Here is a 9883-nt window from a genome sequence, read left to right on the forward strand (position 1 = left end):
CGCCTGTAATCCCAGCAGCTTGGAGGATTGTGAGTTCAAAGCCAGCCTCAGCAACAACATGGTACCAAGCAACTCAGTGAGACCCTATCTCTAAGTAAAATGCAGAGTAGGGCTGGGGATGTGACTCAGTGGTCGAGTGCCCCTGACTTCCATCCTGAGTACCAAGAAAAAAAAATTAATGAAGAGTGCTAGGCACAGTGGCTCATGCCTGTAATCCCAGTGACTCAGGAGGCTGAGGCAGGAGGATTGCAAGTTCAAAGCCAGCCTCAGCAATGCAGTCAGGTCGTAAGTAACTTAGTGAGACCCTTTCTCAAAATAAAAAATAAAAAGGGCTGGGCATGTGGCTCAGTGGTTAAGTACCCCTGAACAGGAGGAGAAAGACAAGAAAAAAAAAAAAAGAATGAAGTAGGCACAGCTAAGAGTTGGAGTGTATTGATGTTGAGATTTCTGTTGGTTGGCAGCAAGTGCTGATGTATGTGTGTCCTCAGCCTCTTGGAGAAGAAATTCATCCATCTAACAGCAGACGTTTGCTGCGTGCCTTCTTTGTGCCAGGCACTGTTCTGTGCCCTCCAGGTACAGTGATGAATAAGACGAAGTCTCCATCCCCATGTTGCCAAAGCTCAGCATCCCTTTTGGACACTCAGTTGACGTCCTCTTCACTCTAGAAATCAATTGGATAAGTAAAGGGGTTCAAAAAATATTACACACAGAATGAAAATGAAGGCATTCCGATGTCACATTGCTCTGCAGAAAAAACCTTTCCATTGACAAGTTAGTATAAAATGAATAAAATGAGTGTCCATCCTGCTGAAGTCAGCAACAGTCCGTCAGAAAATTCAGTGATTTCAAAGAAGGCTTCTGAACTGGCTAGTTTGTATTTAAATTTTGTGAAGAACTCCTGTTCATTAGGAATGTGTGTCCTGTGCATGTACACTGAGAGGAGAGGAGAGTTTGGGTCTCCCCCATGATAGTGGCACGTAAATTGATCTCTAAGGAATTGCAGTGTGAGGTACTTACATACACACATGTGCCCACACACAGGCACACACTCTAGCAGATGGGAACGTTTTGCTATTCAGGATTTCCAGAGTGTCGGTGTCTTCTAAATGGGGGTTGGGATGGGCTTCTGTTTGGGATGAGGCTGGCCATCTCCAGGCTGCTGGAGCAGACAGGTGAATAGACCAGCCTGAGTCACAAGAGCCTAAGGAGGCATCAGATGGTTGAACTGGCTGTGATGTTCACAAACAATCCAGGGGTCCTGAGCGTCGTACCTGGAGCTTGAGGCAGGTCAGTAAGGCCACACTGATGTTGCCAGGGCTCTTAGCTGAGTGGCTGGGAGAGGCCATCCTGCCAGAAGCTCCCAGAGCTTTCTGTTGTATTTGAAACCGGTCCTGTCGGTCAGTGGTACTGATGACCATGTTTTCTGACTGGCTGCTGCTAGAGATGAGATGTGTGATGAGAAGGTGTAGGTGGCCCCCCTCTGCCACTTCCAAGCTTCTGACCTTAGGTGCTAACTTACCTCTCTGAGTGCAGGTTACCCTACCTGAGATCCAGAAACGGTAGCAATACCCACCCCTGGGGAATGGGTACTGTGGTGAGACTGAAGTGAGACTGTGCATGCAAAGAGCAGGGCTCAGTGCTGGGCATGGGAGGCACCTATTAGATGATGGCAATGATGTAACTGGTAGCAGATCTTTACTGGAGATCTTCAATGCATTAAGCAAAGTACTCAGTGCATAACACATAAGATATAATTTATTATTTTTTTTGGAAAGGGGAAAATATCTTTATTTTATTTCAGGAAGTGCACAGACATCCAGTCTGAAAGCTTCTGGAATTGCTTCTTGGTGGTAGTGGCCTTGGTGACCTTGAGTAGGTTGAAGCACACCATCTTGCTCAGGGGCTGTTCCTCCCCCACTGTGACAATGTCACCGATTTGGATAACCTGAAAGCAGGGGATAGATGCATGGATATGTTTTTGTAGCACTTCTCAAAGCGATTGTAGTTGTGGATGTAGTTGAGATAGTCTTAGTGGATTATAATGGTCCTCTGCATCTTTATCTTGATCACCACGCCTAATAGGGTCTGCCACCAGGGAAGGGCTGTTTCTTGCCAGTGATGGCACCCTCAATGGCTTCTTTGGGCATCTTGAAGCCCAAACCAATGTTCTTGTATTGCACGAGCTTCTCCTTGTTCATTTCTCCCAGCAAGGCCCTTTTCTTGTTTTGAGAGATGGTTGGCTACTTTTGGTGGTCATGCTCAGTTCGAACATGCCTCATCTTCCTGGCCATGTGGAAAAAAAAGGCTATAATTTATTCTTTCCAGTGGCCTATGTCACTTTGCTTGTTCTTCTGGTTAATATCCTGATATTTAGCCAACCAACCTAGATATTTACTCATGGGTTTCAAAGAACCTGCATGTAGTGAGGGATCTATATCTATTAAAAAAAGCCCTAGCTTCTATAAGATGTACTTTATATGCCATAAATTTATCTATTTAAAAATGTACAATTCAGTGGTTTTTTTAGTCTATTCACAGTGTTGTGTGACCATCATCACTATCCAATTTTAGAAAATATTCACAACTCCAAAAAGAAACCCATACCTGTTGGCAATCACTCTCCATTTCCCCTCAGCCTCTCCCAGCCTCAGGCAACCACAGATCTTTCTATTCTATGGATTTGACGAATCTGGACACTTTATATAAATGGAACACCATGTAGCCTTTTTCACTTAGGTAATATTGTTAGGGTTCACTCATGTTGTGGCACCCATATCTATTCTGAATGAAGAAATGGACAATCATCCGAGACAGCAGTAGTAGCTCTGTTTTGAAAACGAGGCAACCAGGGACTGAGTGTGTGCACATACTTGGACATGGTCATCCCCCTGGAAATACTTGAGCTGGGATTTGGCTTCAAGGCAAGACCTTGGCTCTTGCCCACTCTGGTCTCTGGCTGGGCTTCTGTACCAGCTGAGCTTCATCTCTATGTAGGCAAGTGAGTCCCACTTGGGAGGTTGCCCCGGGCCAGGCCTGCCTAGTCCTCATTGCTGGGGTCATGGGAGTCCCTGATATTCTCCATCTACAGAGGACATGGCTCTGTGGCTATACAACTATATGGTGGCTTCTGAGACATGCAGTGGTCAGTTATTCTTTTGTCCATTTCCCAAGGATTATGCTATGACCTTGTGTTTTAGGCAGTTTTTTTTTACTCTTATGACCAAAAGACCTGAAAAGAACAATTTTCGAGGAGAAAAAGTTGATTTGGGTCTCACGGTTTCAGAGGTCTCAGTTCATAGATGGCCAGCTCCATTCCTCGGGGCCTAATGTGAGGCAGAATGTCATAGTGGAAGTGTGTGGTGGAGGGAAGCAGCGGGGCGCGTGGTACCAGGAAGGCAAGAAGGAGAGAGAGAGAGAGAGAGAGAGAGAGAGAGAGAGAGAGAGAGAGCGCACACAAGTGTGAGCGCCCTGCTCTGCAAGGAAAAAATATATACCCCAAAGGCACACCCCCTGGGACCTACTTCCTCCAGCTACACCCTACCTGCCTGCAGTTATCCCCCTGTTAGGGGATTAATGCACTAATGATTAGGTCAAAACACTCATAACCCAATCATTTCACCTCTAAACCTTCTTGCACTGTCTCACACATAAGCTTTTGGGGGACACCTCATATCTAAACCGTATCACCTGGGAAAGTGACAGAAATGCAAATGATGGGAGAAACATACTCTCTGGGTTTGCAGCCCAGCCGTCTAGTCACCAGTGTGATGGAGGAGAGGTCATCGTTCTTTGTTCTTCTTTGTTCTTCTTCAATAGTGGATTGTGGTGAAACACGGGAGTGTAAGACAGCTCCCCTCCTCCTCTCCGACCTGCACCCCCTCCACACCCCAGGGCTTCTCTGGAGACAGGAGATGGCGTGTCCATTCTTTAGTGGCTGAGACAGGGTGGGACAGGAAAAGGCTGAGTACCAGTGCTCCCTTGGCAGGGATGCCCGTCTTTGTTGATCATCAGGGAACTAAGTGGGCTGTGGAGGTGGGATAGCAGCACACCCACCAAGTACTAGTCCTCCCTCACATTTCTAGCCCAGGCTATTCTAGGGAAAAGGCCTCCTTGGATCATCTAAAGTGCAAATGAGTTTTCCATGTTTTCCCATGTTTCCTTCTACCATAGAAGGACAGTAACCCTGTGTACTTCCAGGTTCCTTTAGAAGCACAACACCTTGCTTTGATGTAAAACTGATGGGAATTGGCCCTTGAATTAGCTAGGTGTCTGGAAGCACGTGACGGCTGGTATGTGCTTGACGTAGGGGAACGTGGTCTACTGTAGGCAGTGGTTCCAGCCCTGGTCTCAGTTGATGTGGGACTTTCAGTGTCAGCTCGGTATGATGTAGTGGACGTCCAGTGCCTATCCTTGTCCTCATTGTTCCCACTCCTATACACAGTGACCAACTTCTGACTGCCAATTCTTGCATCCCCCCCTTTTTAAACTGAAACAACTTTGCTGCCCCATGGAAGGCAGAAAGGGTGGGGAGCTAGTGTACCCTCAAACACTGACTGACGGGAGATAGTGCATGACCACCCCAGCTCCCTGAGTCTTGGGTTGGAGAACTCAGGAATATGTTTTTCCAGGTAGGAAAAATTCCTTTTGCCCACAGTGTGGCTAGCTCGATGCTAGACCTTTTCTCAGTGTTCCAGGCTGCCTTGCCATCCCTAGCTCCTCTTCTCCAGTCCCCTCCTGGTACTTTCTTTGCCTTCCAAGCTACGTGTGTTCAAATCCTTATTGCAGGTTCAGTTTCTGGGGAAACCAAATGAAGACATATGGGAAAGCTTATCCTCCCTGCTTCTCTGCCTCATGGGAGTGAGGGGAGAGGCTTCAGTGCCCCAAGCTGCTTGACTTCTCAGGCGGGCTAAATGGACCTCAGGGGACGTAATCTTAGCTACTCAGCAGCTCTCTCCCCAAGACGTCTTCAGTACGAATCCTGGTGCTGGTAGGTGATCCATGCAGCAGGCAAAGGGAGGTTAAGACTTGTTGGGGCTCCTCCCAATTTGTTTCTCTAATTCTGCTTCTCAAAAGAGGGCAAAGTGAAGTCCAGTTGATTCTCATTATTTATGATAATTACTATGTTCTACACACTTGCTGCATGCTGAATGAGCAAATGCAAACCATTTATTCCAGGGTAACACCAGGCCAGCTTGCTGCAAACCTCTGGTTCAGCAGGCTCATCCAGTGATACAGACATAACCTTGTTTTATCTGTGTTCCTGTTTGAAGTCACCTTGTCACGTAGTGTTGATTCACTGAGCACTGAACTTGTGGAAACAGCATGGTAACTCATGCCTGAAGGAAGCTTATCTAACACATGTAATGTTTCTAAGACACCTCACGTCTTCTTGCATATAGGGACACTAGACACTGCTTCATTTTAAGTCACCCACAAAAAGTTAAAAATGTGAAAAAGATGGCACTCATGACATCACAAAAGGACACTTGCTTGTAGTATAGAGCAGGAACAAGAAATCAGAATGTAGCCTTGTTCAACCTTAGCTCTGAATGTAAGTATCAGGTGATTTAAAACATTTCCACTATGCTGCCCAGGCTTGTGAATGGCCACAAAAATACCATGAGTATTGATTCAGGGATTATAAGTAAATTTTATCAAGTGTTAGATAATGTAGGTCAAGTGTCTTTTTTTGGGGTGGGGGGTACCAGGGATTGAACTCCGGGGCACTCGACCACTGAGCCACATCCCCAGCCCTATTTTGTATTTTATTTAGAGACAGGGTCTCATTGAGTCGCTTATTGCCTCGCTGTTGCTGAGGCTGGCTTTGAACTCACGATCTTCCTGCCTCAGCCTCCTGACCTGCTGGGATTACAGGTGTGCGCCACTGTGCCAAATTTCGCAGTTTCTTTCTTATCTCACCACAGTCAGACTATTTTGATTCAGTATATTTGTAAACACGTGGACCAGGTTCTGTGACAGATACTGAGATGTTCATGGGATGGTCCCTGCCCTTAAGGGGCATCCATTCTGGTGGCCCAGGGGATGCCAACTTCAACCCAAGACACAATACATATTGGAGAAGAGAGAAGGAGTTCTGTGGGGCCTTGAAGAAAGGAATTGAGAGTAAGAGTGAGGAAGGACTGGAGGGAAGTCCTGGATGGATCTTGAGAAGCATCTGACACTTTGAACACTCAGACTTGACTTAAAAAAAGATGCGATCTGCAGAACAACCTCGTTTTCAGCGATCACATTGCCAGCTACCTGTGGCATCCCTGCCCTCTGGTTCTACTTCATTCCTCCATGGATGAAGAGGGTCTTTTCTCTCTAAGGCCAATCCCTCTACTTACCCTGGGGACACCTTTGCTCTTTGGGACATCCTGTCTTCTGCTGAACCATCAGTCTCTCCCTCTCTTCTTGCATATTTCTTTCAGCATGTAAATGGATCTCCCACCACTCCCCTGGACCCCTCCCCTCCAGCCAGCATCTCATTCAACATCTCCGGAGAGAGGGGTCTGAGAACACTGTCTCACTTCCTCACCTCACCTTCTTCCTGAGCCAGCCCACTTCCCGGGGATTGCTCCTATCCAGGTCAGCAGTAGACACTGCATTGTCTTTCTGGTCTTTCTCTTAAGTGTCCATTAGGATGCTTGCTGCCATATGTTGCAGAATGTCCTGCTAAAGTGGCTCACCGAACCCCGGCATTGACAGCTAAGAGAGTGGTGTCCTCACTGAGCACGGGTGTCCCAGGCTGGCTCAGCGGTTTTGTAATGCCATCAAGGGCCCAGATTTGTTCAGCTTCCTGCCCTGTCTGTCTTCATCACATCAGGAAAGGCTCCCAGGGGGCTCCAGCAGCCGTTATGTCCTCAAATCAGGGAAGGAACTGAAGTGGCCTTTTCTTCCTTTCTTTTTCTCTCTGATTCTTTCTTTCTCTCCCTTCCTTCCCTTCCTTCCTTCTTTCCTTCCTTCCTTCTTTCTTTTTCCCTCTCACTCTCCCTCTTTCTTTCCTGGGGGTTGAACCCAGGGGCACTTAACCACTGAGCCACTCCCCCCAACCTTTTTTATTTTTTTATTTTGAGACAGCATCTTGCAGAGTTGGTTAGGGCCTCACTAAGTTGCTGAGGATGATCTTGAACTTGGGATCCTCCTGCCTCAGCCTCCCCGGCTGGGATTCCAGGTATGTGCCACTGCACTCTGCCTTGCCTTGCCTTGTTTTGTCTTGTCTTGTCTTCTCTCCTCTCTCTCTCTTCCTTCCTTTCTTCCTTTTTTATCATGGAGGATTATTTTCCTCCCTGGAACTCCTGCACACACTTCTTATTTCAGTCCTTAAACCAATCACGAGCAAGAGGGAATGATATTATCCTTATTATATTGGACCAATTAAGATTCATTTCAAGTCTGTGAGTCGGGCCAGTGTTCTTTGAAATGTTGTCATTTAACTAATATTTAAGTAAAATAGGGCCTGTTAGTAGGACAGGAGGAGGGTGAGTGTGACGGTGACAGGCAGTGTTTGCACATCTTCACTCACAAATGGCCAACGACTTTGCCCTTCTTGAGGTACTTCCTTCTGTCACTTCACTTGCATTTTTAAAGTGTTCTATACTTTTTATGGGTGCATTATAATTACATATAACAGTGGGATTCATTGTTACATATTCTCACATGCACATGATATAACAATATAATTTGGCCACTATCATTCCCCAGGATTTCCCCTTTCTGTCACTTTCTTTATATATATATAAGTTGTCGATAGACATTTATTTCATTTATTTATATGCAGTGCTGAGAATTGAACACAGTGCCTCACATATACCAGGCAAGTGTGCTACCACTGAGCCACAGCACCAGCTCCGTCTTTCACTTTCTTTGTGACTCCATATTCTCTGGGTTTTCTGTCCACCTTCCTGGCCTCTCAGTTTCCTGTTAGTTCCTGTCATGTTGCCCATTTCTACGTGGCTGAAGGTCCACATGCTTAGATGGAGGCCCTTCTGGTCTTGGACCGTACATTACCCTAGGTGATCTCTGTGGCTCCTTAGCGCCACAAAAATGGTACCGCTTCTAAGAGTGTATCTCCAGCTGCCTCCTTGGTGTGTCCACTCGTGTGTCCGGGCTCCTTCCCATTACCAGGACTAACACAGAACTGTGGACTCTGCATCCCAAATCTGCCTGAGGAACCCCAGACGCCCTCCTCTCTATCTGCCTCTGCTGCCACCACCCTGGCCCCATGCGTATTCCTAGTTGGATGGCTGATATATATTTTTATTGGTTTCTTTACTTCTGCTTCCAGTAATGGTTTCTCTGTGGGTTAGCCATGGAGAGATCAAGTCAGAATTCTGTACCCTTGAGCTAACGATTCTGCACTGGGCCTCTTCCCCTTGGCGCACCAGCTGAGGTCCTGTTGCTGGCCTGCCATGCCCTGTGTGGTGGCTGCTCCTAATTCCTTTCCCAACCTTGTCTTGAGGCTCCTTGTCCAGCTCTGTCTGGACTTCTTTCTGTCCCCTGAACAGATCAGCTCTTCTCTACTGGAGGGCCTTTTCCTGGGCCCGTTGTTCCCCTCCTTTTCTCTTCTACTCAATCTTCATGTGACCAGCTCCTCCTCACCTCTGAAATCTCATCCCAAATGCCATGTCCTCAGTCAGAGAAGCTTTCTGTAACCACCCACTCCTGCCAAGCACCTTCTGTCACAGCACCCTGTTACAATTCTCTGCATGATGCCCTGGAAAAAAATGTTTGTTTTGTTAATTTTATAAACTAAAACTAAAAAAATTAATAAATTAAAACTCCTAAAATGATATCATCATGAAATCAAGGGAGGAGAGAGTCTTAGGAAGCTGAACTTAATTAGCAGTGTGAAATGCTCTTGTGAAGACTGAAGATAATGGTAATGGTAATGATAACGAGGACAGCAAAGCTGCTGCTGATGGTGATGTGATGATGACAGGGACAACCATCATGTGTGGTTAGATGAACTTGAAACAGTGCCAGATGCTTTGCATACTTTTTCTTACTTAGCCCCGACAATGTCTCTATTGTCAGAGAATGTTATCGTTTCCATTTTATGGAGGGGAACGCTGAGACCTAGGAGAACAGTCACGCTGTCTGTTGTATAGTAGTTTCCAATTAATGTTTTCTATGTGAATAAGTGGATTTTCACAAGATCCTGGAGCTGGTACAGTTCAGCTGAGAGACCAACTTAGGTCTGAGTAATTCCAAAGTCCATGTTTATCATCACTGTTCTATATTTGCTCAGACGATGTCTGAAACCACACTGAATGAAAGGGTAAGGGAAATACAATATAGCATAGGTGTTTTCTTATTTATTTTAAAGTTATGAGGAGTAAAATGAATTTTCAAGGCCAAATTTTTCTCCATTTTGGGCTCCACCCACTTTATTTGAAGGCATAGTTGAGTTTGGGGAAAGTATTAGGAATAAGTCCTCATTGAATGATTTTCTTATTAAAATACCCTGACAATGTGCTCTTTATGTGATGAATGAGGGAAGAACCCATGTGCATGGTGCTAGGGTGGGTGCCTCCTAAACCAAGTTCAGAGTTTGGGAATCAGGCAGAGCACCCAGCATTACATGTTTTCTGGACATGCTAGTTTTTGGTTTATTCTAATATGAAGCATATGTGCAGTGCTTGTGGTACGCTCAGCACTGTTAGAGACCGCTCGAGACCTTATGCAACATTAAAGACATAGTCGTGGGCTGGGGATGTGACTCAAGTGGTAGTGCGCTCGCATGCATGCGGCCCGGGTTCGATCCTCAGCACCACATACAAAGATGTTGTGTCCGCCGAAAACTAAAAAATAAGTATTAAAATTCTCTCTCTCCTCTCTCTCTCTCTCTCTCTCTCTCTCTCTCTCCTCTTTAAAAAAAAAA

The 9883-nt window shown here is 46.0% G+C and overlaps 1 pseudogene; it reads right to left on the minus strand.

Moving 5' to 3' along the window:
- Positions 1–1792: 1792 nt before the first annotated feature.
- On the minus strand, positions 1793–2279 carry LOC113192381 (small ribosomal subunit protein uS17 pseudogene; annotated as a pseudogene).
- Positions 2280–9883: the final 7604 nt, after the last annotated feature.

The sequence above is a fragment of the Urocitellus parryii genome, chromosome 6 (assembly GCF_045843805.1).
Source record: "Urocitellus parryii isolate mUroPar1 chromosome 6, mUroPar1.hap1, whole genome shotgun sequence".
Lineage (NCBI taxonomy): Eukaryota > Metazoa > Chordata > Mammalia > Rodentia > Sciuridae > Urocitellus > Urocitellus parryii.